At 35.4% G+C, this 26,337-nt stretch overlaps 1 protein-coding gene across 5 annotated transcripts in view; it reads right to left on the bottom strand.

Moving 5' to 3' along the window:
• The window catches only part of LRFN5 (leucine rich repeat and fibronectin type III domain containing 5), a 250,773-nt gene that overhangs the window by 126,212 nt on the left and 98,224 nt on the right, over positions 1-26,337 (bottom strand). The gene's annotated exons all lie outside the window — the stretch shown is intronic.

Raw genomic sequence — 26,337 nt, 5'->3', positions numbered from 1 at the left:
CTCATATCAGAAGATTGCTGATTTCTACCTACTGCTGAGGGTCCCATGTTAACCTAAATAATAACTGGCCCTGCTCTATGAGATACAATATTTAACTTTCTTTCCCCTAAAATCTATATAATAATGTCAATTAATATTCAAACACAATAATTTTTAATATAGGAATGGACTGAATTTTTAAAATGTTTTTGAAATGAAGAAAGGCATTGTAATTTTCCATAAGCTATCACTTATTTTGTCTGGAGAAGCAAAAGTGAGGAATAATACAATTCCAAAGGGTATTAATAAGAACCATATAAAATGACACAAAGACAATTCAGGTTTAGTTTATTGCTTCTGCTGTCTCAATTTGTAAAAATGTGTGAAAAATCTTACAAAGTTAAAATTGAACAGGGTGATTATATTGCCCTAGATAGCTGATAATTAGGACTTAAAAAAAAAAGTAGAGCTACGGCTTACAGTTTACATTGAAATTACTCAGAAATGCTAAAAATCAATGCATAGATTAATGGTAAAATGGGATGAAAGTAAATTATAGTTTACTTCAAATCACCTTTATGAATCTGCCAACCAACACTATCTTTTTAAAATTTATATTTATTACTAAAGATGTGTCTTATAGAATTAGAGAATAACTCAGACATACCACTCACACACATGAATATAAATCAATCATATGCCAACCACCCTGAGACAGCTATTGTTTGCCTTATTTATTTCCTTCCATGAATATTTTAGACTAATTTTTACATTTTATATGCATGATAAAAATACAGGAAATCCAAAAGCAAATCCCCCCTCCAAAGCAAGACATACCCAATAGAAGAAACAAATTTCAAATTTCAGAACATCCCCTCAGAAATATTTTATGCATATGTAAATGTGAGTGTGTGTGTATTTTTATACATATATATTATACCTTGTTTTGCTCCATTCCTTTTATTCATACACCATGAAGATCACTCCTATTTTCTATCAACAACACTATCCATTCTATCCGTGAGTATCAATCATATGCATACAATATAATCTGCTCATACTGTGTCCCAATTCAAAATTAGGAAGTTTCCAGAATTATATTATAAAATGATATAATCAATGTCCATATACGTCTATGCATGCACACATATTAGTGAATACATTTATAATAAATTCCTAGAAGTAAAATGTTTAGGCCAAGAAGCCTATTATTGAAACTCTGAGTATGTTCCCTCTCTGTAGTAAAGAGGTGGTACAAAGCAAGAGCAAAATATAAATACCTCCAATTATTATACTAACAACAAAAAAAAGACTGATGATCAACAGTATTTCCATGTCCTCGTTTTAGTATGAAGAGTATAGTAACTGCTCAATCCTATCTAAATCCCAATCATCGAAAGTTATTTTTATGTATGGTTACATCATTTATTAATGATAACATTTTCCCTTTTATTACAATACCTTTTATTAGGCAGTTACTATGTGCCACCTGCCCAAAAACATGTATTATCTAAACCAGTTCTGCCAAGAATCAAGTGAAGTAAATACATATCCTTATACACTGCTATGATAAGTAAGGATAGAGATGCTTTTTTTGAGAGAGAGAGAGAGAGAGAGAGAGAGGAAGCAAAACAGAGAGAGAGCCCCACATGGGGCAGAGAGGGAGAGAGAGAAGCGGGGCTCACCCAAAGCAGGGCTTGAGCTCACCTAAGGTGGTGCTCACCTGAAACAGTGATCAAGACCACCCCATGAGGGGCTCAAACTCATGAACCTTGAGATCATGACCTGAGCCAAAGTCTGATGTTTAACCGACTGAGTCACCCAGGTGCCCCCAAATCAATGCTCTTATATCTGATGATGTAAGTGAAGATTTCAGAAAACCATTATAGGATTCTATAGTAAAGAAACACAAACAAGGTACTGGGTTTTTTTAGTCCATATATTTTGGTCAGTGCAATGCTAAAAATAGTAGCTTTTTAGATTGGTATTCTAATACTGCAATTTTCTAGGGTGATCTTACTAAGATTTCCCTTTCTACTTGATATCTTGAAATAAAACATCTTATAAGAAATTCTGATCACTTTCTCAGTTCCAAGTTGTTGCGATGTTGGCCTTCTTCCACAGTTTTAGAAAATTTGGCAACTGTTATTGTTTATGTACATGTATTCCCGAGAAATATGGTTCTTCCTCCAACAATTATCTTGGATGCCAACACTAAACTCTGAAAGAACTCAGGAAACACAGGAAAAACTCGGAAAGTTAATAGGGAATTCTTTTTTCAAAACAGAATCATGACCCCTTTAAGCTCCTAATGGTATTTTCTTCCCCTCTACAATGTCTTTGTTAAGTGTTCTTCAGTTGTCTGAACATACACTTTGATTCAAATCTCACTATCAATGAAGGTAGTACTTTAAAGTTTTATGAGCCTGGATTGCAATCATAGCAGTGACCACACTACTCAACTTTCTCTCTTAACATGAAAACAATATTACAACAACTTGTAATTATCACAAGGTATCATACATCTGAAAGTACCAATAATGGGTTAAAATTCATTGCAGACATGTGCTAATGTTGTTTCCCTCAGGACATTCTTCCTAAGGTTGCCCTAAATTTTACCACATTAAACACTAAAGAAACCCTTGAGATATTTAAAAGTAGCAGTAACATAATCTCCAATAGTTCCTTCAATTTTAAGATCCAGTTTGAAAAATTATGAATATACCATCATTACTTCTCTTTCTCCATCTTACTTCCAATTGTACAAAATAAATAACATGAGGGAGATGCTCTTCATTAGTTTTTAATTATATGTACCTTGTATTGAAAATGATTAAAAATTAAGCCTTTAGTCATCTGGATGTTGGATCTACATGATGCAAAAAGCCAGCTGTTTTGAAATATATGAATAAATGAATCAGATGTCTTCACTGTAATTTAATCACTTATCTGATAATCATATGATAATATGTTATTTGGCATAATATAGCCATGGTCTTCAGTGGACTACTCTAAAAATGCTATTTTATTAACACAAGTAAGTTGAAAGAATTTGGACCAGAAAATATAGAATAAAATTGGAAATTAACAGGGGCACCTGGGTGGCTCAGTTGGTTAAGTGTCAGACTCTTGATTTTGGCTCAAGTCATGATCTCATGGTTCATGGGATCAAGCCCCCTTATGGGCTCCATGCTTGAAGTCTGCTTGGGATTCACTCTCTCCCTCTCTCTCTACTTCTCTCTCTCTGTCTCTCTCTGTCTCACTCTCTCTCTCAAAATAAATAAACTTTGAAAAAATCAGAAATTGTTTCACATTAATGTTTTCTTAAGTGCAAAAATATTTAGGGAATTTATATAAATACTATTATTAAAACATGCCTACTAGATATTTATCCAAGGGATACAGGTATGCTGTTTCAAAGGGGCACATGCACCCCAATGTTTATAGCAGCACTACCAACAATAGCCAAGGTATGGAAAGAGCCCAAATGTCCATGGATGGATGAATGGATAAAGAAGATGTGGTATACACACACACACACACACACACACACACAATTGAGTATTACTTGGCAATCAAAAAGAATGAAATCTTGCCATTTGCAACCACGTGGATGGAACTAGAGGGTATTATGCTAAGCAAAATTAGTCAGTCAGAGAAAGACAAATGTCATATGACTTCACTCAGATAAGGACTTTAAGATACAAAACACATGAACAGAAGGGAAGGGAAGGAAAAATAATATAAAAACAGGGAGGGGGACAAAAACATAGAGACTTAAGTATGGAGAACAAACAGAGGGTTTCTGGAGGGGTTGTGGGAGGGAAGGATGAGCTAAACAGGTAAGGGGCATTAAGGAATCTAGCCCTGAAATCATTGTTGCGCTATATGCTAACTAATTTGGATGTAAATTTTTAAATAAATAAATAAATAAATAAATAAATAAATAAATAATTTAAAACAACAGCAACAACAAAAAACACGCTTACCTCATCACCAGTACTGTTAAACCTAATTTAAAAATTAAATTAGAGGTACCGGTTGAATATTGAAATGCATCTGTGTTACTGAATAAAATTGTAGTATTATATACTCAGCTATAGCAAATGTTGACAAATTGTCATACACCTCCAGAATCATATGATAAATAAATTAATGCACCACTAGAGCATTTGTTGCTTAATGTAAATGTCACATTGCAAATGAGAACAACTAATCATTCCTTTCCTCTAATACCAAGAGTTCAGCAGTGAAATAAAACATAAATCTTGGTGACCTAAAAATTTTATTACAGCATTTGTAATTTTCTGTTAACAACTCAAGAAAATAATTTTAAGTCATGCTATAATTCAATAAAATACAACCCAAGGTAAAGTCTTCCCTGGGATGGACAGAGAGAAGCTAGAGGTAGAGTTGGTTCTACATTGCTTTAAGGCACACATTAATTCATTAAATTTCATAGTCATAATTTACAATAATGGATTCTTCATCATAGAAAGCAAACACTAAATTAATAACTTATTTAGTGAGGAAATCTGATTTTAGTTATAGAAATTATATTTGCTAGGTTGTGGTTACAAAATTCTTATACAAAAATAAATAAGTGTAAAATAAGGCCCAACTGAAATTTGTAGAGCTAGTGAAGCATTTTTCTTTGCATAACTAATATTTCCTTTCAATGACAGAATCCAAATAGTAACAAAAAACTTCAATATATAAATCTTTCACAAGATAACTTCTTGAAATGTCTTTGATTTTCAAAGTTTTGGAAACATTTTTTTTTCTTCCAAAAGTCAACTGAGTGGCATATCTTCAACTCTTGGTGAAGGGAGAGAACTGTACTTGTACTTCTTGCTGTCCTAGCTCATGATCTGCTCTGAAAAAATAAATGTCAGTCCTGCTCTGTTTCTTTGAACACATGGAAAAATAAAATGCAACATTTTTGTTAGTGGTTTGACAAAAGTCAGCATGCAGATATTATGGTTACACTAATCTGCATGTCAGCCTATGGCTCTGATAATAATCTTTTTCAATTAAAAGAAAATATAAACATGTTCTTATCGATTTAATGTTTACTTTAACTACATGTATCTACATGTAGTGCTTTCTTCTTTCTTCCTCATTCCTTCCTTCTTTCCTGTCTCTCATTTCATGTCTTCTTCCTTCCCTTCCTTCCTCCCTCCTTCCATCTGTCTTCAGTGACTCTTAAGGATTTACTCAAACTTTATGTTTCTTGGTTTTAAAATGATTATAATAAAACCAACATCATAATGTCATTGTGAATTTTATTTGTATATTGTACCTGTGCACATACCTATATATGTAACTTGCAAAAAAAAGTTTTGTTTTATATAAATCAAAAATCTCTACATTTCAACCTATTTTTCAACTGATTTCCCCTTGATGTTTTACCTCTTCCCATTCCTTTCTTCAGGGTGCTAAGTTTCATATCAGGATGAGATGTCATGTCTTGAATATTAGTCCATACTGACCACACTAGTGCTTACTGTGAACATCATGTCATCACAGCTGACTATTACATAGTAGCAAACCTGCATATTCCTGTCTTCTTATCTCAGTCGACCTCTGACCATTTATTTGGTTCCATGATGCACGATTCATTGAGACCCTTTATATCTGCCAACTCTGTCTCACTGTCCCTCTCTCCCTTCTCCCTTTCCTCCCTCCTTCCTGTCTCCTCTTTGTCTCTGTTTCTCTTTCCTATCCTCCCACACTCTCTTCCTTCCTTCCTTCCTTCCTTCCTTCCTTCCTTCCTTCCTTCCTTCCTTCCATGTCACCTCTTGCAGGTGAATTTGGAAATTATTTCATAAAGAAATAATAATCCTATATACTCCCTAAACATAAGAATTTTTCAAAACACATTTAGATAGAATTTCAGAACATGCACATTATATTACGTATTCTCTTCAGAATTCTGACTCATGCATAAATTTGTAGAAATCAGATCTATTTTTTGATATGAATATGATAAAGTATGTGTACCATTTATTAATATTCATTATATAAGTAATACATGAGTACATTTCTTCTTTTAACATTAAATATAATAGATAGGAGTTAGGGGTGGGAAGGAAGGCAGTTGTGGTTATGAAGGGTAGCAGGAAAATTGTGAGGATAGAACTATTCTATATTTGGAGAGTTTATATATTCCTACATATATGATAAAATTTAGAAAAATAAATGAAAATACCCACAAGTATATGTAAAACTGATAAAATCTGAATTAAGATAAGTAGATGGTCTCCATGTCAGTTCCCTGGTTGTAACATTAGTATCTTACCACAGTTATATAAGAGGTTACCATTAGGAAAAACTATGCATAGGGTATATGGGATCTCTGTGAATTATTTATCTCAACTGCATGTGAATCTAGATAATGGTATGCCGTGTGCCTTAGAGTGACCTTTAAGGGCCAACAGTTGCAAGCTGTGATCTTAGCATTCATTAATAGAAAAGGAATATCCAGAACATCATGTTTAACACTGCAGCGAATTATTGGGTCCTTATCAAATCACATCTGGATTATAGTGTGTCTCACAGAAAGAATAGAGAAAAACTTAAATCCATTAGTCAACAAAAAGGACTAAATTTCTCCTTGCTTTGGGTACTAGAGTTCATCAGTGGCTTAATTATCAGGACAGGAATTAGATTTTTATCAGGAATGTGGTAGGGTAAATTATCGAACGGCTGAGTGCCCTACTGGGCTGAGGTTGAGTAGAGCCTCTACCTGCTCTTAATTGGTATTTTCCTTTTTTAGTCAATAATCAAAGAAAAATGTAGATTTCTGGCGTTTGGGAAATGTGAGGTGACATAAGAGTGGACATAAATGCTTAGTAGTGTGGAAAACAATTCTTCTGTGTTTTTGTAATGGTAGTTGTTTCTTCATTTTTAATCAATTTTAAGCTCTGATAAAAATGCATAACAAATTATCTTAAAAATGCATCCACTTAAAATGCATATATCTGAAGAAATACATCTATTATATAAGAAAATTGAACACACACACAGGCGAACTATATATATATATATATATATATATATATATGGTATAGCAGGAATACCTATATAGTATACAAGTAGAAATATATACTTTAAGCATATATGAATAAAGTAGATATTTTGATTAATACACACAGAAGTGTGCATTAGAACACTATATAAGTATAAATAGTGGGATATCTTAATGTATATATATAGATATGTGGATCGAGAGAGAGAGCATGCCTATAATAAAAACCCTAGAACATATATATTTGACTAGAGTGAGTTGAACATGAAGCTATAAGCCCTGAGGAACTACTGAAAAATTGCAAAGTAGACTCACAGTAGAATAAAAGGAGATTTGGGAGCAATCTTAGACAATCCAAGGACCACATGAACACTGGGAGATGAAAACACTGAAAGCAAGCTGAAAAGCAATATGGGCATAGAAGATGTTTAAAAGCATAAGGAGTACTTCTTTGGAGTGGATGAGGGCTGGCTTAAAACCATACTTGCAGGGGCCTCTTAGGTGGCTCAGTTGGTTAAGCATCCAACTTCAGTTCAGGTCATGACCTCACGGCTCAGGAGTTCAAGCCCTGGCTCAGGCTCTCTGCTGTCAGTGCAGAGCCGACTTCGGATCCTCTCTCTCTCTCTCTCTCTTCCCTTCCACCATTCATGCTCTCTCTCTCTCTCAAAAATAAACATTAAAAAAAAATACCATGAGAGAAGAACTAAGAGAATGGAAGTGACAGAAATCACACTTACGATGTACAACTAATGGTCCATCATGTACCTTAGATCTCCTATTGGCCTATAAGCTCTTTTGAGTGCCTGGAATATACATCACACAAATAATTGTATGCCTCATTGCATCAACCATGCTCACCTACAGACAAGAGACACTCAAGAAATACAAATTAAAGTTTAACTGCAAACAAAGCAAAATCATATACTAAAAAACCTCAAAGAAGTTACTACTTGAGAAGAAAGTTTCTAAAAAAAAAAAGATGACTCAAAAAGAGAAGAAAGTTCTAAAAGTAATATCTGTACGGTATGATTAGAAATGATTTTTGATGGCAAAGAGGTTATTGGAAAGAAAGTTAAACGATGAAGAAGACTGCACTGGAGAAATTCTCCATAAGGTCAGATTATAAAGTGGCATGTATAAGAGACAGAAGGAAGGATGCAGAACCAAAGATGAATAGAAAATAATGTTTGCAAAGCATTTTCAGATACATTATTTCATTAGACAGTAACCCTACTGTCCTTGGTCTCTTCTTGCTCTGCATTTTAATACTGACTTGCAAGAGGATTAAGAAACAGTGCTTATTAAATCTGTGAATCTATGACTGACACAAAACTGGGATTTAAAAATGTCTCCATAGGTTTAATGGATGGGCCAAGACTGTCAAAATGAAATATAATAGAGCCAAAGGTAAAGATGCTTAGATTAAAAAACTAAGCTATTATGTGTAGGGTGAAGGATAGGTCTTTAAAGGCAGTTTATGTGAAATACACTTAGGGTATTAATTGTCCCCATGGTCCTTAGGGTCAATAGTTTCAGGGATGCAATCTCAGCATTCATTAATAGAAAAGAAATATCTAGAACAGCAAGTTTAATAGTCACAGTGAATTATTTAGTCCCTATCAAACCACATCTGGAATATAGTGTGTCTCATTCTGAATGCTTGTGAAACATGCCTGGAGACAGACATCCTGGAGCATGGCCCAACCCAACCACTACAATGAAAACCTTGGGAAAAAGATAAGAAAGAGGGACAATATCTTCAAAATATCATTTGTAAGAAGTGGGAGAAGGTGGTGTTAAAGTCAGAGAACATGATTTGGAATAAAGAATAAAAACTACATGGGGATTTTGTGCATTAAGGAACATGCTATTTGAATAGTCCCACATTTGTATGGGCTGCCTTAGAGCTCACTGTTTGCCAAAACATTCATTCTATATTGTTATCAAAGATGACATTCTTATGTGGAACTTAAGGTCAGAAGAGATGGCCACGAAGATACCTTCTAATGTTAATATTTTATAAGATTGTCTCTAATGATCCAGCCAGGTTTAGGCTGGTCCTTCTTCAAAAGCAAACTGACTTTCCTGCACCCTGAGAGTCTGGCTTTGTGGAAAGGCCTCTTCCAAAGTAATAAGGAGAAGATATGCATGTATATTTCATCATTGGATTTATAATATGATAAATATTTAAGACAATAAATGAGCAAATTAACACAAATCCTAAGACATATCCATAAGCAATACATTCCTATTCCAACACATATGTGTGTGGGCAGGGGCTTTACTTTTAAATAGTTTTTCAGTAGGTTCTAGTTTGTGAATATTGATTGTTGACCAAAGGAACTGTAATTTCCTTTATAACTAAAAATGTATGCATTTAAATTTTACTGTAAGTGCTATTAGCTCAGTGAACTTTAAGTCTCTAAGAGCACAATTTTATTTTCTTCTTTAGGGTGATTACATGCATTAGCCAAATGATTCTGCATAGGTGTAACTCAGAATAAAAACCAATTTTAGTATTTTATGTGTGTACTTAACCATTTTCAAAGCTTTTTCACACATATTATTTAGTGTGGTCTTCAAAATAGTCTTGTAAGACAGGTAGCACTATTATTTGATCTCATTTCCAAGACCCAAATACAAAAAGCATTTGCACAAAGCCATGCTGTTATTTGGTAGCAGGTAAAAGAACAGCCTATAGAATCTCTGATTCTTGGAAGTCTCTTTCCATTCAACTCCATTTTACACGTTTTTGGAAAAAGTTATTCAAGCACAAGAAACTTTAACCAGGTCATGTCAAGAAAGAAGAGAATTGACAGCACTATAAAGGACGTGAGCAATAGGAAATCAAATGGAAATTTAATTCATAGGAGCCAAATTGGTAAATCATTTATGCACACTCCTAATTTATTTTGGAGCTAACGGCAATATATGTTGAGATTTATCTCAATATATCAAAAATGAATAAACTGAACAGAAAATGTACTTTAATATGGAAATGTAAGTTAGAGACAGTTTCAAAATGTGCATGTATGTCTACTGATGTTGATTTAAAGTTGCCATTTTTGAAATTAGATTATTAAAATATGTGTTGGTTTTCTGACCTGCATCAGTAACTCTACTTCTCATCGAATATTTTTCATCGAATATTTTTCATCGAATCGATGAAGTTCTCGATTCAATGTCCTTAATATCTAGCTATATCCGCACTGATTCCCCACTACCGTTATCTCAATTCACAATTTCACTCTCTTACCTACATTAATACACCTTCATAAACGGAATTTTTGTTCCTGTCCTATCACGAGACAACATATCCTCCATATTTAATTTTGCCACCACATAATTATCTCTATAAAATGTATACCAAATTCTGTGTCATATTTAAAATTCTAGTATGGCATACAAGGCACATATACATCTGGCTTCAAGCATTCTTCATGCCCCTAAGCTCCATGCATAGTAGCCCATGTATTTTCAAAAACAAACTTTAATGGGGCGCCTGGGTGGCTCAGTCGGTTAAGCGTCCGACTTCGGCTCAGGTCATGATCTCACGGTCTGTGAGTTCGAGCCCCGCGTCAGGCTCTGTGCTGACAGCTCAGAGCCTGGAGCCTGTTTCAGATTCTGTGTCTCCCTCTCTCTCTGCCCCTCTCCTGTTCACACTCTCTCTCTGTCTCAAAAATAAATAAATGTTAAAAAAAAACTTTAAAATTTCACACTATACTTTCAAAATCTCAAGCCAACTCGCCTTTTGGGTAAGTGAGGCCTCTCTGCATTGGTGGCTTCCTTGATATGGAATACTCATCCCTCTCCTTTGCCTAGCTAACTCCTTATCTTCCAAACTTAGCTCCAATGTTGAAGTGAGACAGAGAAGGGGAGGGAAAAAAAAACTAATGGGTTACATGATCAATTTATATTAAAACAAATTATTCTGGCTAATGCTGTCCAATGTGGAAGAGGAGAAACCAGTTAGGAGATGATTTCCATAGTCCAGGATACAGATAAAATTTTTAGAGTAGGATGGTGGCAGGAGCACGAAAAGAACTTGGTAGAGATCTGTCTGATGCTGAGTCAGTGCAAACATCATGCTACTATAGAGCATAACTGAAATTGTGACTCTATGACTGACCAGCTTTACGATTATGGGAAAGTCCTTTTACCCAAGCACCAATGATCTCATCTAATATATTTTACATGAAAACTTAAATGAGATCATGTAAGTGAAGAATTAACACAAAAGCCTGGAATATAGCTGGTAGACAAAGAGGGAGCTTACCTTGTAAAAAGTATCAAATATGCTAACTTTGAGACAAATTTAAAAAGACAGAAAAAAGTGACCCCCCTCCCGAATTCATATGATCTAAAAACAATAACAACAACAAACCAACAAAAACCCAAAAGGTTTAGATAATTTCAACCACAAGCAAAAGGAAAAAAATAGAGTGACAAAGACTTGTAGTCTGTGTGTGCTCAGACCTTAGTCCTAGACTCAAGACTCTCACATTTTTTTTAAATTTTTTTTTAACGTTTATTTATTTTTGAGACAGAGAGAAACAGAACAAGAACGGGGGAGGGTCAGAGAGAGAGGGAGACACAGAATCTGAAGCAGGCTCCAGGCCCTCAGCTGTCAGCACAGAGCCCGATACCGGGCTCGAACTCACGGACCGCGAGATCATGACCTGAACCGAAGTCGGAGGCTTAACCGACTGAGCTACCCAGGTCCCCCGCTCACATTTTTTTTTATTGTTGTTGTGGCTGTTCTTGGGCAAGTTAACCAATTTCTTGCACTATCAAATACTTTGATTATAAAGTAAGGCATTTACACTATATAAAAAAATTTCTTTTCACTTTTGAAACTGAACATCTAGATATCAAATGCTCACTTTTTACAAGGCATTCTACTGGGCACTACCCATGTAATAACCTCAAAAGGGCCTTTTATTCAGTTTAAAACTGGAGTGCAAAAATAAAGAAAAAAACTTTTAATTTAAAGAATCACCTCTTTATAGATAGTAGTTACACTTGTGGTGAGTATAGCATAACATATAGACTCAAATCACTGTGTATGCATGAAATTAATGTAACACCACACATCAACAATACTTTAATTCAAAAAGTCATCTCTTCCATAAAAGTATTGAAAGCATCAAGAGCTGTTGAAGCATTATCTAACAAATTCAAGAAATTACTGAAATTACAAAAGTATTTTCACTCAAACTAGTAACATTCATTTCTGTACTTCAAAGGAAATTATTGTTGCAAAAAAATAAATAAGGATAGGGAATATTGTTTTTGGTAGTTTGATTAAATGATAAACTGTAAAGAGTGACCTTCACTTTCAATATTTAACTGCAATTCAGATTCATTTTTTTAAAATACATATGTAAATAAATAGCTAATTAATGTGGTGAGCTGAAGGGGAGTTTTTAAGCCAAAATGGATGGGTCTTTAGCATTATTGGTTAGTACATTCATTTTTTTAAAAGGCCTCACAAAAACAACATACTTGATCAATTTTTGATGGAGTCATTAAAATTAAAGTTGCCATTTTTGTCAAAGTGATAAAAATGTCTCTCATCTAAAATGCTCAGATATTCAACTGAGTTAAGAACATTAGAACCAGGAGACTCATAAAATATTTTGGCTTCAAAATAAAAGACAGCTATAAAATTTGGAAACTTTCCCAATCTTATGCAGTAGACTTGATGGATTTGCTTAATGATGAAGAATTAAGAAAGTTAGAAGTCTAGAAAAAGACCATAACTCTTATTTGTAAACAAAATCTGAGAGTTAATTAAAGGACTAGAAACATTTATAAGGATCATGCGATGTCTTCCACTCTTATTAAAAGATAGATAGGGATATGGGTTTCAATTTATTTTACTTTTAGAGTTGAACTTTCTATGGTCATTTTTTCAGAGGGATAAACAGAGATGTGTTTTTCCTTCATTAAAAATCTTTGAGTTCATTAAGATGATCTATCTCTAGAAGTCTCAGACACTGTTAGACTTTTTTTGCAGAGTGATTCTATGCAGTCTTATTTTCCTCTCAATTATAGATTTGTTTTTTTTTTTAATTTTTGGTATGAACTCTCAAAGAGGTAGTTCCAGCCATTTTATTTGTGTTTTCTTCAAAAAGAAGCAACACCAACTAATTATGTCTGCATGTACTGTACTGATTGCTGACCCTGCAAGTTTATCCAGTAAATGTGACTAATGGCAGATTGCCCAAAGGGAGGTTACAGCCCCTTAGATTTTGTAAAAGCCACACAGAGTAGAAATATTGCAGCGACATCACCAGAATCTTTCCACTAAATGAGGACTGATCTGAAAACAAGGATGGGTCTATGTTACTGCAGTGTCATGAAAACAAAGCAGATACCAACTGAAATGAAAAAAATAAAAGCTCCTTAGGGATGTTCTAATGTAATTTGCATGTGATTAAAGCTAGAAGAAATTCCTAAAGAAGAATTTAAGGAGAAACAAAAGTGGTTTTCTTAGGAAACACACCATAGACAACATTTCAGAAAAGGTTAAAATGAATTTAGAACCATTTAGATGGTTTTCTTCCAATAGACTTCTCAATAAATCCTAAACGCTACAAGAAGATTCTTCCAAAAAACTCTGAAAACAACATCTGGGTGTGTCTAAACACGGAGATCCTGAAAAGTAAAGCTTGTTTTGGTACTTCAAAAAAGGAATTAATAATCAACCCCTAAGGTATGGCGGGTGAATTATTTTTTCTTTGATCTTTCTCTTTTGGCCACCTGTCCCTTTTCAGTCTCCATTCTAGATATCACAAGATAGTAAGTAACTCCATGCTATCCTGGAATATCAAGTTCAGTCATATCTGCAACTAGCCTTTCTGGAGTGAGAGAAAGCAATTTCAGTAGAGGTTTATTGGCTACCCCGACACTTTCTGCCCCCCAACAGACACACCTCCCAACACCAACCCAGCTTTCACGGTTGACATATTTTAGGCATACAGACACTGAAAGGACTTTGACTCAGAATCCTGCTATGCATCCAAAGGCATTGCCAGTATGAAGAGCCATAATTTTCAGATTTCAATTCTGAATATTTTGAAATTTTTTGTTGTTGATACTGTTTCTTTTTATTATTGTTGTTGTTTTTACTCTACCATGGTGCTTGACTTTTGCTACTTTACCTCAATTGCTGATTTGAAATTCATAGAACACTTACCTCAATATTAAATGTTATTGAGGTAAAACCTTACCAATAAACAGCTCACCATTTTACACTAAAAATGACTTTTAAATTAATTTCCAATATTAAGATTATAGTTTTCCAGGCATGTATAAAGTCATTAGCCCCAAATAAATGATTAATAGAAGTTCTGTCACTGCAAAAGCCCAATGGATATTCCATTTTTTTAACTTTTTTTTAATGTTTCTTTATTTTTGAAGAGAGAGACACAGAGTGTGAGCAGGGGAGGGGTAGAGAGAGAGGGAGACACAGAATCTGAAGCAGGCTCCAGGCTCTGAGCTGTCAGGCAGAGCTTGATGTGGGGCTTGAACTCAGGAACTGTGAGATCATGACCTGAGCCGAATTCAGACGCTCAACCGACTGAGCCACCCAGGAGGTCCTGGATATTCCATTTTCAACTGAAAGTGCCTTACTGTGTATCAGTATTCACGTATTACAAAGGTTTCATAAAATACCAATATACTATAACCCTGTCCTGGAAAACATTCAAACGAGAATAAGGATGAATAAAGAACTAGTAAACAGTCTGAAAGGCAAATAAATAATTTTACATAAAAATGTTAATATTACAATTACAACCTTTTATTTATATTATATATTGCATATAATGCATGTATTGCTCTGGCGAACATTATGTTGATTCAGTCTTTTTACTGAAAACTTAGCAACTATTTTTAAACTAGCACCCATATTACTATCTGGTACATATCTATACATTTTAACAATTTAAGTATAAAGCAAAATATGCTTTATAACTTTGAACCTCATGTAAAGAAGGGAAGTTAATAATAGAATAATCTGACAGAGGAGAAGATGGTGCATCAAAATCAAAAGGCCCTTTGAAAGGTAAGTGACTGATTCCTGTAACGGCCATTAAAAAGTCAAAAGAGTGGGGGGTACCTGGGTGGCTCAGTCAGTTAAGCATCCAACTTCAGCTCAGGTCATGATCTCATGATTCATGGGTTTGATCCCTGGGTGGGGCTCTGTGCTGACAGCTTAGAGCCTAGAGCCTGCTTTGGATTCTGTGTCTCCTTCTCTTTGTCCCTCCCCCACTCATTCTCCCTCTCTTACTCTCTCTCTCTCAAAAGTAACCATTAAAATTTTTTTAAGTCAAAAAAATAGGAAAAATGAATGCACTTTTATTTAGACTATGGAGAAAGTATGACTAAGTTCATATACAATTACAAGGGCACATCCGGCTTTAATCTCAACATTCTAATGTCCCTATGGAAATTCATCATGATAGATGTTCTTCTACTTATTACTTATAAAATGTTCCTGAAAGGATATATATATATACGTATTACTTACTCTAATGCACATTAGCAAAGAATTACATTTCACATAGTCTATTGTTTATTTAACAAAGATTGAGGGGAGCCAGGATGGCTTAGTCTGTGGACCATGCAACCCTTGATCTTGGGGTCATGAGTTTGGGTCCCTCGTTGGACATAGAGCTCACCTTTAAAAAAAATAAATAAAAGATGGGGTTCCACCAAACTATGACTTAATAAAGAAGAGCTTTAACTGATAGGAATTGGGAAGGAAAAAAGTAAGGTACTTTACAGAAAAACAATGGTGAAAGTTCCATGGATTCCTTTGAATAATCAGATTCATAAAATCAGATTATTAGGAATACAGATGTTGAAAACAATAAATAAGGGGAGCAAAGACTGTATTTTACTTTTGAGCTCCGAACAGGGACAGTCCTACAGCAAATAACAAACCAAGCTATTTAATTAATGTGTTCCCGTTTTGTCTAATTAATCTATTATCATCAATCATACTTGGTACTACATGCTTGGGTCTGTCAAGTAAGATTTTAAAAACAATAACTAGATATAAGGACTATCAAATAAATAACTTATGAGAAATTTCAACCAACTGCATCATAATTTTCTATTCAGGAGATCAGGTTAGCACTTTGAACAATAACATTGTCCAACATGTGCTTTAAGCCTAACATGAGAGAACGCAAAATATATATAAAATTGAAGAGTTAGGAGTAAATAGTGATTATTTCAGAGAAGAAAAGAATGTGTCTTCAGCATACAGTGACCTAGATGTCCCATGAAGTAGATTCTAGGAGTATATTCATGTCCCATGAAGTATTCCCTAGGAGATCTGCAGAGATTTTAAAAAGTAAAACAATACAGTTCAATGGAGACTGAGAAATATGTGGCCAGAAACTCTGAAATAATTACATAGCCTTGGCAATTTATAGTAATCCCTATCAAATATTAACCAACACCTGGCAAATAGATTGGGCTGAGGGTAAAACAGGTATAGATATATAAAAAAAATTTTGTTCTCCAAAGGATGACATTGTAAAAGAAGAACTAAAGAGGACTTCTGGGTTTCTTTTTGAGCCAGCTGACTAGTTTCCATGTATCAGGCAATAGAAAATATCTGGTAAGGGTTAGAAGAGACAGGTTAGAAGATATCTTTCTAGGCCTGACTAACTGCCATACAGAATAAAATTTATGAAGCAAGATGCAGTCAAATGTCAACTGTTTCCAAAAAAAAACAGATGAAGCCATGCAAGAAAATGAAAAGCAGAAAGCATGACGTAAGACCTTGGGTTCCAAATCTGATAGCCATGGTTTCTTATGCTGAGCCTACTTCTTAATAACTGTCACTCGGGGATGATGTGAAGGCCTTTATTTTTTTTTTTAATGTTTGTTTTTGAGACAGAGAGACACAGAGCATGAACAGGGGAGGGTCAGAGAGAGAGGGAGACACAGAATCTGAAACAGGCTCCAGGCTCCAAGCTGTCAGCACAGAGCCCGACACGGGGCTTGAACTCACAGACCATGAGATCATGACCTGAGCCGAAGTTGGACACTCAACTGACTGAGCTACCCAGGCGCCCCAATGTGAAGGCCTTTAATCCCCCAGTTTTTCATTCTAGAATTAGGATACTAATTCTAGGCACCTTGGTAAAGTGCTCATAAAACTTTAAATGAGAGAATGAGTGTAAGGCTCTATTTCTGATGTATAAGTGTATCATAACTGCTGCTAAATTTGACTAATAATATGAAACTACTAAGAAATAAGAAAGGAAAAGGACAGGGGTGCCTGGGTGGTTCAGTCAGTTAAGCATCCAACTTCAGCTCAGGTCAAGACCTCACAGTTTGTGAGTTGGAGCCCCACATTGGGCTCTGTGCTGACGGCTCAGAGCCTGGAGCCCACTTTGAATTCTGTGTCTCCCCCTCTCTCTGTCCCTCCCTGCTCACAATCTGTCTCTCTCTCTCTCAAATAAGTACACTTAAAAAAAATTTTTTTTAAAAAGGAAAAGCCCCCAAGGCAAAATATCCCAGTGGTTTATTGACTTCATATAGTCAATAAAAGTAACAATTAAGGACTGTTAAAAAATAATAATCTGATAGAAGGCAGGAAAAAAATTGGGGAATTTGGTGCTGAAAAGTAGTAACTGATTACTTAGATATGAAATAAAAAGCTCAAAGAGTGGGAAAAACGATGCTTTTACTGTGGTTGTGGGGAAAAGATGAATTAAAAACTGATATGATAATCATGTGGTGGGTAAATGAGATTAGTGTACAGATGAAAATAATTATTGCATACAATAAATTTCTAAGTTTAGCTCATTACATTATAGTGCACAGTAATGATAGCACATTGCTGAAAATATGTTTACAATTTTAAATTGCTTAACCATGTTGGCCCAGATTATATCTACCCTCAGCAATACAAAGTACAACTTTATAATGTTCTATAAAAATGGAGTATGCATATTTATTACATTAAACAAAGATAAAAGAAAAAAAATGATAATATTTGCTGTTTTTCTGCTTAAAACATACTGTAATTTAATAGGTCTTTGTGCTTTTAATTAGTGTATGTCAATTCATGCGAGCTCATGAACATCATTTTTAAAGCTCAAATGCATATTAGAATAAATTTTAGATAAAGGTGCCAGTTAATTGATAATGAAATATAAATGTCTTAATCTGTTTTAAAAGCTTTTAGTTTGTAATTTTGGTGGCCTCAAAGACATGCTGTAAACTTAAAAGGTTGTTTTAGTCTTGCTAAATGTGACAAATTAGGGATGGCTTTCAATGTTTTGAAGTCATTTGAATAAGATATTTAAAAGAAATATCCTTTAAACATTGGGGTACAAGTGTCCCTATGCATCAGCACTCCTGTATCCCTTGGGTAAATTCCTAGCAGTACTACTGCTGGGTCATAGGGTAGGTCTATTTTTAATTTTTTCCTTTGTAGCAACGTGGATGGAACTGGAGAGTGTGATGCTAAGTGAAATAAGCCATACAGAGAAAGACAGATACCATATGGGTTTCACTCTTATGTGGATCCTGAGAAACTTAACAGAAACCCATGAGGGAGGGGAAGGAAAAAAAAAAAGAGGTTAGAGTGGGAGAGAGCCAAAGCATAAGAGACTGTTAAAAACTGAGAACAAACTGAGGGTTGATGGGGGGTGGGAGGGAGGGGAGGGTGGGGAGGGTGGGTGATGGGTATTGAGGAGGGCATCTTTTGGGATGAGCACTGGGTGTTATATGGAAACCAATTTGACAATACATTTCATATATTGAAAAAAAAAGAAATATCTTTTTTTTTCTTTTAACAGATATTGTCATTAGATTTTCTTTTTCTTTTCTTTTTTTTAAATTTTTTAAACATTTATTTTTGACAGAGCAAGACAGAGTGAGTGGGGGAGGGTCAGAGAGAGAGGCAGAGACACAGAATCCGAAGCAGGCTCCAGGCTCTGAACTGTCAGCAGAGAGCCCCACATGGGGCTCGAACTCACGACCACAAGAACATGACCTGAGCCAAGTCAACCACCCAACCGACTGAGCCACCCAGGCGCCCCTTTTCTTTTTTTTTATTGCATTGTGGTAAGAACACTTAACTGAGATCGAACCTCTACACAGATTTCTAAGTTACAATAGAGCATTGTTATCTATAAGGACAATGTTGTGGAGCAGGTCTCTACAATTTATCAATTTCGACTAACTGAAATTTTATTCCCATTTCCTCCTACACCCCAGCCCCTGGCAACCACCACTCTTCTTTGCTTCTATGAGTTTGACTATTTTAGATACTTCATATAAGAGAAATCACACAGTATTTCTTCTTCTGTGATTGGTTTATTTCACTTAGTATAATGTCTTCAAGCACAATCTGTCATTTCTTATGTTGAATTTTACTAAAAACTTTTAGCAAAGGTTTTTATTTATATTTTGGGGTCTGCTTTTTTTGTCTTTTGTCTTCTCTTCTAATATAAAATATATGTTGTATATATATTATATATATATTCTCTTCCAATATTTTATACATATAATAAAATCTTAAAGGATGAAAATAATAAAATTATTTGAACAATATTTGGTTTGTCACAAACAAAGGTGTGATTAGAGAGAATGTAGGGGAATATAATGAAGTTGTATTAGAGGTAAACTGAAAGTTACAGATCACTGAGTTATATGGTGCCATGATAAAAACAGTGGTGAAGATAAAGGCTGCATGTGGATGATTTGAAATAATAGCTCTTATAATAGTAAGATAATTTTAGCAGTGATTTCTTAAAATATACATATGCATAATGGATGTAAAAATACCATGCAACATGACTACAAAGGAATGCTATAGTCGGGCTGTTTCCATATTTTAAAAACTTACACATTTAAAAAGTTATCAGCTTAAAAATAAGGTACTCACTCAAAATACACAATTTTTTCTGAAATAGAAAAGCTTAAATAGAACAAACAAGATGATATATTTCAATAAATACATATGTAAGCCCCTTATAAATGATTTGAGTACCCACAGTCAGTATAAGAGCAAAACAACAGGGGTGCCTGGCTGGCTCAGTCAGTTAAGTGTCAGACTTCAGCTCAGGTCATGACCTCACAGTTCCATGGGTTGGAGCCCAGTCCTGCAGTATGGAGCCTGCTTGGGATTCTCTCTTCCTCTGCCCCTCCCCTGCTCACACTCTCTTCCTCTCAAAACTGGATAAATAACCATTAAAAAAAAAGAGTAAAACAGCAACAAAGACACAGTCCTACTGAGGTGTCCTTTTTGCTTTTCATATGATTACTAAAGACAAAGGATTCTACCAGTTCATGATTCTGGAAGTCCAGAGGAAAAGTACTTGAGAAAAGACGTGAAGACCCTGGATCTTTCTAGTCTGATACTCTGTAAGTCCAGTATTCAGCTTCATCCTAAGGCTACTCCCCTTTGGGGTTGTAAGATGGCTTCTGGAGGCACTTGCTTCTTTAATTGCACCTGCTGCAAGGGATGCAAGGGCAAAAACCTCTCTCTCTAATCCTGAAAATTACTCTTCTACCAGTTTTAATGGCCCAACAGAAGTCACATGTCCATTCATCAAGTAGTAGTGGAATGTCAACTGCTAATGCTTAGAACTGGGTTTCTGAAACCAGTTGTTAACAAGACAGACCGGATTATTATGACTGGCTCAAGTTAATCAAGCCTAGGCTGTGGAGCTTTGCCCACTCACCTAAATGACCATGCAGTCAGTGAGAAGTAAGATACATTTGAGGAAATCAACCATAATGTCTACTGCACCTGATAAGGGCATCCCTTCCATACAGACATGGCATGATAAACAACTACAACTAATACAAACAATTTTACTTGTAGAAATAAAACATTTTACAATTTTTAAATGTGCAATATAGGTTAAGTATGTACAAAATAAAGGCTTAAGAATAGTTACAATAACTGGTATTTTTGCCTGTTTTTAGCAAAAGACATAGTTCTGTGCCCTTTCTAATCCATGTCAAACAAATCAAAGGACAGGTACATAACTTGACATTTAATAATATGGTTGGCTAATTCAATAAACTCAATGGTTACTTGTACCAGTGATACTTCAAACTGCAAGACAGAAAAGTACATATTCTAGAATTACATTCCATAACCATCTTATTGTGAACCTACTATCTGTCAGGCATTTAGCTTTAATAAAGTAGGTATGGTATTTCCTTCTGACAGATGAGGAAGTAGATGTATAAAATGGCTAAGTAACTTCTCCAAGGTCACTAAGTTAGTAAGAGACAGATCCAAGACCATAGTCAGTTCTCTTAATATAAATCCAATTATCTTACACTATATGCATTGAAAGGTATCTACATTTTATCCATGCCTAATAAGACATTAAAAGTGGGTACTTTCAGTCTTTGTTTTGGGAGAGGTCCCAAAAGCTAAGAGCACAAAGGTGACAGGTATAGCCATATTTCATAGTGAATACATTTCCTCTAGGTTGCCATGCATGACTCTTGTTTCAGCCATCAGACATTTTGTCTATGACCTATATTGGGGTAAACTAAAATAAACCTAGTCTTGTTTGCTAACATGAGTTTCATATTTGATCAGCTGAAGTATAGTTACATTTGACTCATCATCAATGGAAGTATAACTCTCTTTATTTTCTACGACCCTAGCCAGAACTCCAGCCATATAGCCTAGATCATGAATGCAGGCTCTAAATCCTGTTTAATGACTTTTGGCCCATAATCCTCTTGTAGGGTAAATAAGAGGCTTGAGGCTGAAGAAATGAGGAGACTTCTTGCAGGAATTCATAGGAATGTTGTCACATTTTTCCTCCTTATATCTCCGACAAGAAAGGAAGTATGAGAGTCCTTTCTCTTAAGTTCAATGAGGAACATCAGAGGGACTGTTCCTAGAGATTGATTTGTGCCTCCGAAAGGTTACAGAGGAAGTTGAGACTGATACCGGACCACAGCTTAGAATTTCTAAAGGTAAGGAGGCTATCTGGCTGGCATTCTGGCTAGGGACATAGAAAGTAAAGAGGGTAATACTTCTATCAGTGACGAGTCAGAAGTACCTATATTCCAGATGATCATATGTGAAACTCTTGTTAGCAAACAAGACTGGGTTTATTTTAAGTTACCTAAATATAGGTAATAGACAAATTTCTGACAGCTGAAACAAGAGTCATGCACTGCAACCCAGAAGAAATGCATCGTCTATGTAATAACAAGAGAAGCCAATCTCTCAGAACCTACAAAAGTAACTTCCAAAATATTTCATAAGAAAAGTCAGGTTAGAATATCCACCAATCCCAGAAAGCACTGCTACCAGCAAATGTCAGTACCAAGCAAGCAAGATTCTTCCTCATCTTCAAGTCTTTCTCCTTTTCCAAACTCCAGCCTCACATTGGAAACCAAGACACCGTGAGTGGGGAGGGGAAGAAAGAAAATGGGAAAAGAGAACAACTTGAATATTACTCCCACTCTACCATACTGAAGAGTCTAACTGGAAATAACTCTGAGCTGCAAGAGGGTAAAACACCAGGAATTTACATAGAAATGAGTAACTGGAAACTTATATTGGACTGCCATTTAATTTCTGAAATTAGATTGTTTTTTTTTAATTTTTTTTTAACATTTATTTATTTTTGAGACAGAGAGAGACAGAGAATGAACGGGGGAGGGGCAGAGAGAGGGAGACACAGAATCTGAAACAGGCTCCAGGCTCTGAGCTGTCAGCACAGAGCCCGACGCGGGGCTCGAACTCACAGCCCTCACGGACCGCGAGATCATGACCTGAGCTGAAGTCAGCCGCTTAACCCACTGAGCCACCCAGGCGCCCCAATTAGATTGTTATTACAGGCAAAAGAGTTTGAAAAGCATTTATATTTTCCAACAGTGACTGAAGAAGTTGTGGGACTTGCATAAAATTGGTACAAATGGAAGGACAGCACAGTCCATGTTGGGACAACAAGTGAAAGAAGTGGTTTCTTTATGAGTGCACCCGGATGAGCACTGTGCTTTCAAGATGCTGGTACCATACACCAAAATACTAACAATAATAGTAACGACGACCTTGTATTTGAATGAATTACCTTCCAAATCGTCTATATGCAGTAACTGTACTTCTTTAACTTCATTATGCACTGCAAAAGGAACTAAAATTGGGGCGATTATAAAGACTTGGGTGCAAACCTTAGGTGTTTGCGTATTCTAGTTTTGCACTCTTTAATCTATTCACTTGTCATCCTCAGCTTCTTCGTGTATAATTATGATACGTATGCTTTCCTTTAACATGGCTTTTCTCAACCAGATATGATTTTGTCTCATGGAGGATATTTAGCAATACGAAATGACATGTCTACTTGTTACAACTGATAGGTGTGCCTGGCATCTGACAGGTAAAGGCCAGAGATGTTGTTAAATATCTGACAGTATCCAGGACAGTCACCCAAAACAAACAAACAAACAAATTATCTGACTCCAAAATCAATGTTGATGAAGTTGTGAAAACTTGCTACAATGCCCATTAGAATTATAAAATATGTAAAATATCAACCTCAGGATGTGACACAGAATAGACACTTAATGAAAGCTAACGTAACCATTAGCACAGATCTGACTACAAGTAAAAGAAAATCTAATTTAAATTGGCTTAAAAGAAGAAAAAGTATTAGTTGGCATAAAGGAAGCTGTGGGGAGGATGGGCTTCACCAGTGATCAGAGACTCAGATTATTAAGGACTCAAGTTTTTCTAGCTCCCCTTACATGCAGTGTTGATTTTACTCTAAAGATGGGCCCTTTACCATGTAGATGCCACTGAGTTTAAAGCTACATGTTTTGGCGTTCACATTTAGCAAAGAGATAGACAAATACAGTTTTATAGATCTCTTTTAAGTACAAGAATATGCTGTCACAACTGTGCCCAGCCAATGTGTCCTCAACATGCATTGACTGATTCCAAGCCTGGCCCAAGCCATTGCCGACCATATCATGGCAAGACAGAAAGATCAAGTATGTTTGGTTTAAGATGACCAGATGGGATATAATGGAAAGTAGATGTAGAGAGGATAACCACAAAGTCTTGAACTGCTAATTAAGGGGCACCTGGGTGGCTCAGTCGGTTAAGTGTCCGACTACAGCTCAGGTCATGATCTTGCGGTTTATGAGCTCGAGCCCCACATCAGGCTCTGTGCTGTCAGCTAGGAGACTGGAGCCTGCTTCAGACTGTGTCTTTCTCTGTCCCTTCCCTACTTGTTCTCTCTCTCTCTCTCTCTCTCTCTCTCTCTCTCTCTCAAAAATAAATAAAACTTAAAAAAATTTTATAACTGCTAATTAGTATCATCACTGTTTTCATCCTTCTCTATATGTCTACATGGACACTGGAAGCACTAATCTATAAGCTCATGAAATAGTATCACAGGAATGTGTAAGAAAAGAAAATGATAACTGATATCATGAGATTGTGTGTGTGTGTCTGTGTGTGCGTGTGTGTTTCCAGTGCAGTAAGTATAAAGTAGAGAGGAAAAGATTAAGGAAACAAATTGGTTTGATAAAAAACAAAGATTGAAAGAATAAGGGAGAAACTAGAACTCAGAGAAGCAATTTCATCAAAACAAAGATTCCATTGAGAATTATGAATTAAAGAAGAGAAGCCAGGAAGAAAAACAAACAGGAACCAGGGAGAATTACAAATTTATTTGTTTCTGAAAGAACAGTCTCCACTTGCAAATTAAGACCGATGTGAGATATGATTTGAGGTACTTCTGTTAAAGATGGAGGTTAATAAAAACCAAAAAGCCAGAGTTGGAATTTTGACCTTAGATATGGTGCCATAGAAAGCCATTCTGATTCCTACATTATAAAGCTAATTTAAAACCCAAGATAGGGGTGCCTGCGTGGCTCAGTGGGTTCAGTGTGCACACTCTTGATTTCAGCTCAGGTCATGGTCTTACTGTTAGTGAGATGAGGCCCCACATAGGGCTCTGGGCTGTCAGTGAGGAGCCTGCTTGGGATTCTCTACCTTCCTCTCTCTCTGTCCCTTCTCCACTCGCTTGCGCTCTCTCTCTCTCTCTCTCTCTCTCTCTCTCTCTCTCTCTCCTCCCCCCCCACAAAATAAACTTAAAAAAAAAAAAAAAAACAAGAGCAAGTCAATTAAACAGTCCACATGATTGGATCAGAGGATAGAATGTTCTGATGATTCAATACAAGAGGAACAAGACAAGAAGAAACATCTTTTTAAATGTCAAAGATCTGGTATTATTAGAATTCCTCTTTGATTTTTTAAACCATTTCAGAATAATAGTGAGGAGCCATTTATTTGGGGAAGCACTAGATTTGGGTGATGTTTTCTTTCTCATTTAGTTTTCATTCTTTCCATTTCATTACACATATATATTTTTAAATATACAATTTCCTTCAATTCATGGGTATGTTATTCACAAATATGAGGATCCTGAAAATCTGTCTGCCTCTATATATTCTTTCCCAGGAACATTTCATATAACCCCATTATTAGTCTTTATTCTGGGAAGTTTGAGGAATTTATGGGGATAGCACTGTTGAGATGAAAAGTTCTGGAAAATCATGATGATTTTAGTATATTTAAAAAAATCTATACCTTAGAAAATAAGAAAAGTCTGTCTGATTTAAATTAAATTTCTATTAGAGTAGGAAAGATCACCAACAGTTCACTATGGCAAGGGGAGAAATTTAATCTGAAACTGTTAAACAAGAATAGTTTATAAATAATGAAGACTATTCAGCAGCCATTTTTGTATGATAATTATGTATCAAGTATTATTCAGCTTTGGAGGTAAATGAATACATTGACACTATCTTGGTAAAGCTCATGGCTTAATGCAGATCTTCAAGGAGAAGAATGACTAAATATACGTAGGCTGCCAAAAAAAAAAAAAAAAAGAAAACGAAACAAGCATCAGTACATGTACATACTATCTCAATAAAACAATAATAATGACTCTCATTCTATGTTCCTTCCCATTCTATGGCTCACCCATATGCAGTAACCATGTTCTTGAGTCTCATGATTTCCATTTCCATTATATCATTAATTGTGCCTGTTTATGCATTTATAGTTCATTTCTTTGGTTGTATAATGTTCCCTTGTACAAATATACCACAATTTTATACATTCACTGCTCTGTCAGTGGACATTTGGATTATTTCTGACTTTTTGCTATTATAAGAAATATAGCCATGAATACTCTTGTCTCCTTATCTGCATTAAGAAGAGCTTCCCTGGAATTATATTCCTATAGTAAAATTATCAGGTTATAAGATAAGTACATATTCAAGTTTATAGATTGTAA

This window comes from Acinonyx jubatus, chromosome B3, assembly GCF_027475565.1.
Source record: "Acinonyx jubatus isolate Ajub_Pintada_27869175 chromosome B3, VMU_Ajub_asm_v1.0, whole genome shotgun sequence".
Classification (NCBI taxonomy): Eukaryota; Metazoa; Chordata; class Mammalia; order Carnivora; family Felidae; genus Acinonyx; species Acinonyx jubatus.
This window is presented reverse-complemented; position numbering and strand designations above follow the sequence as displayed.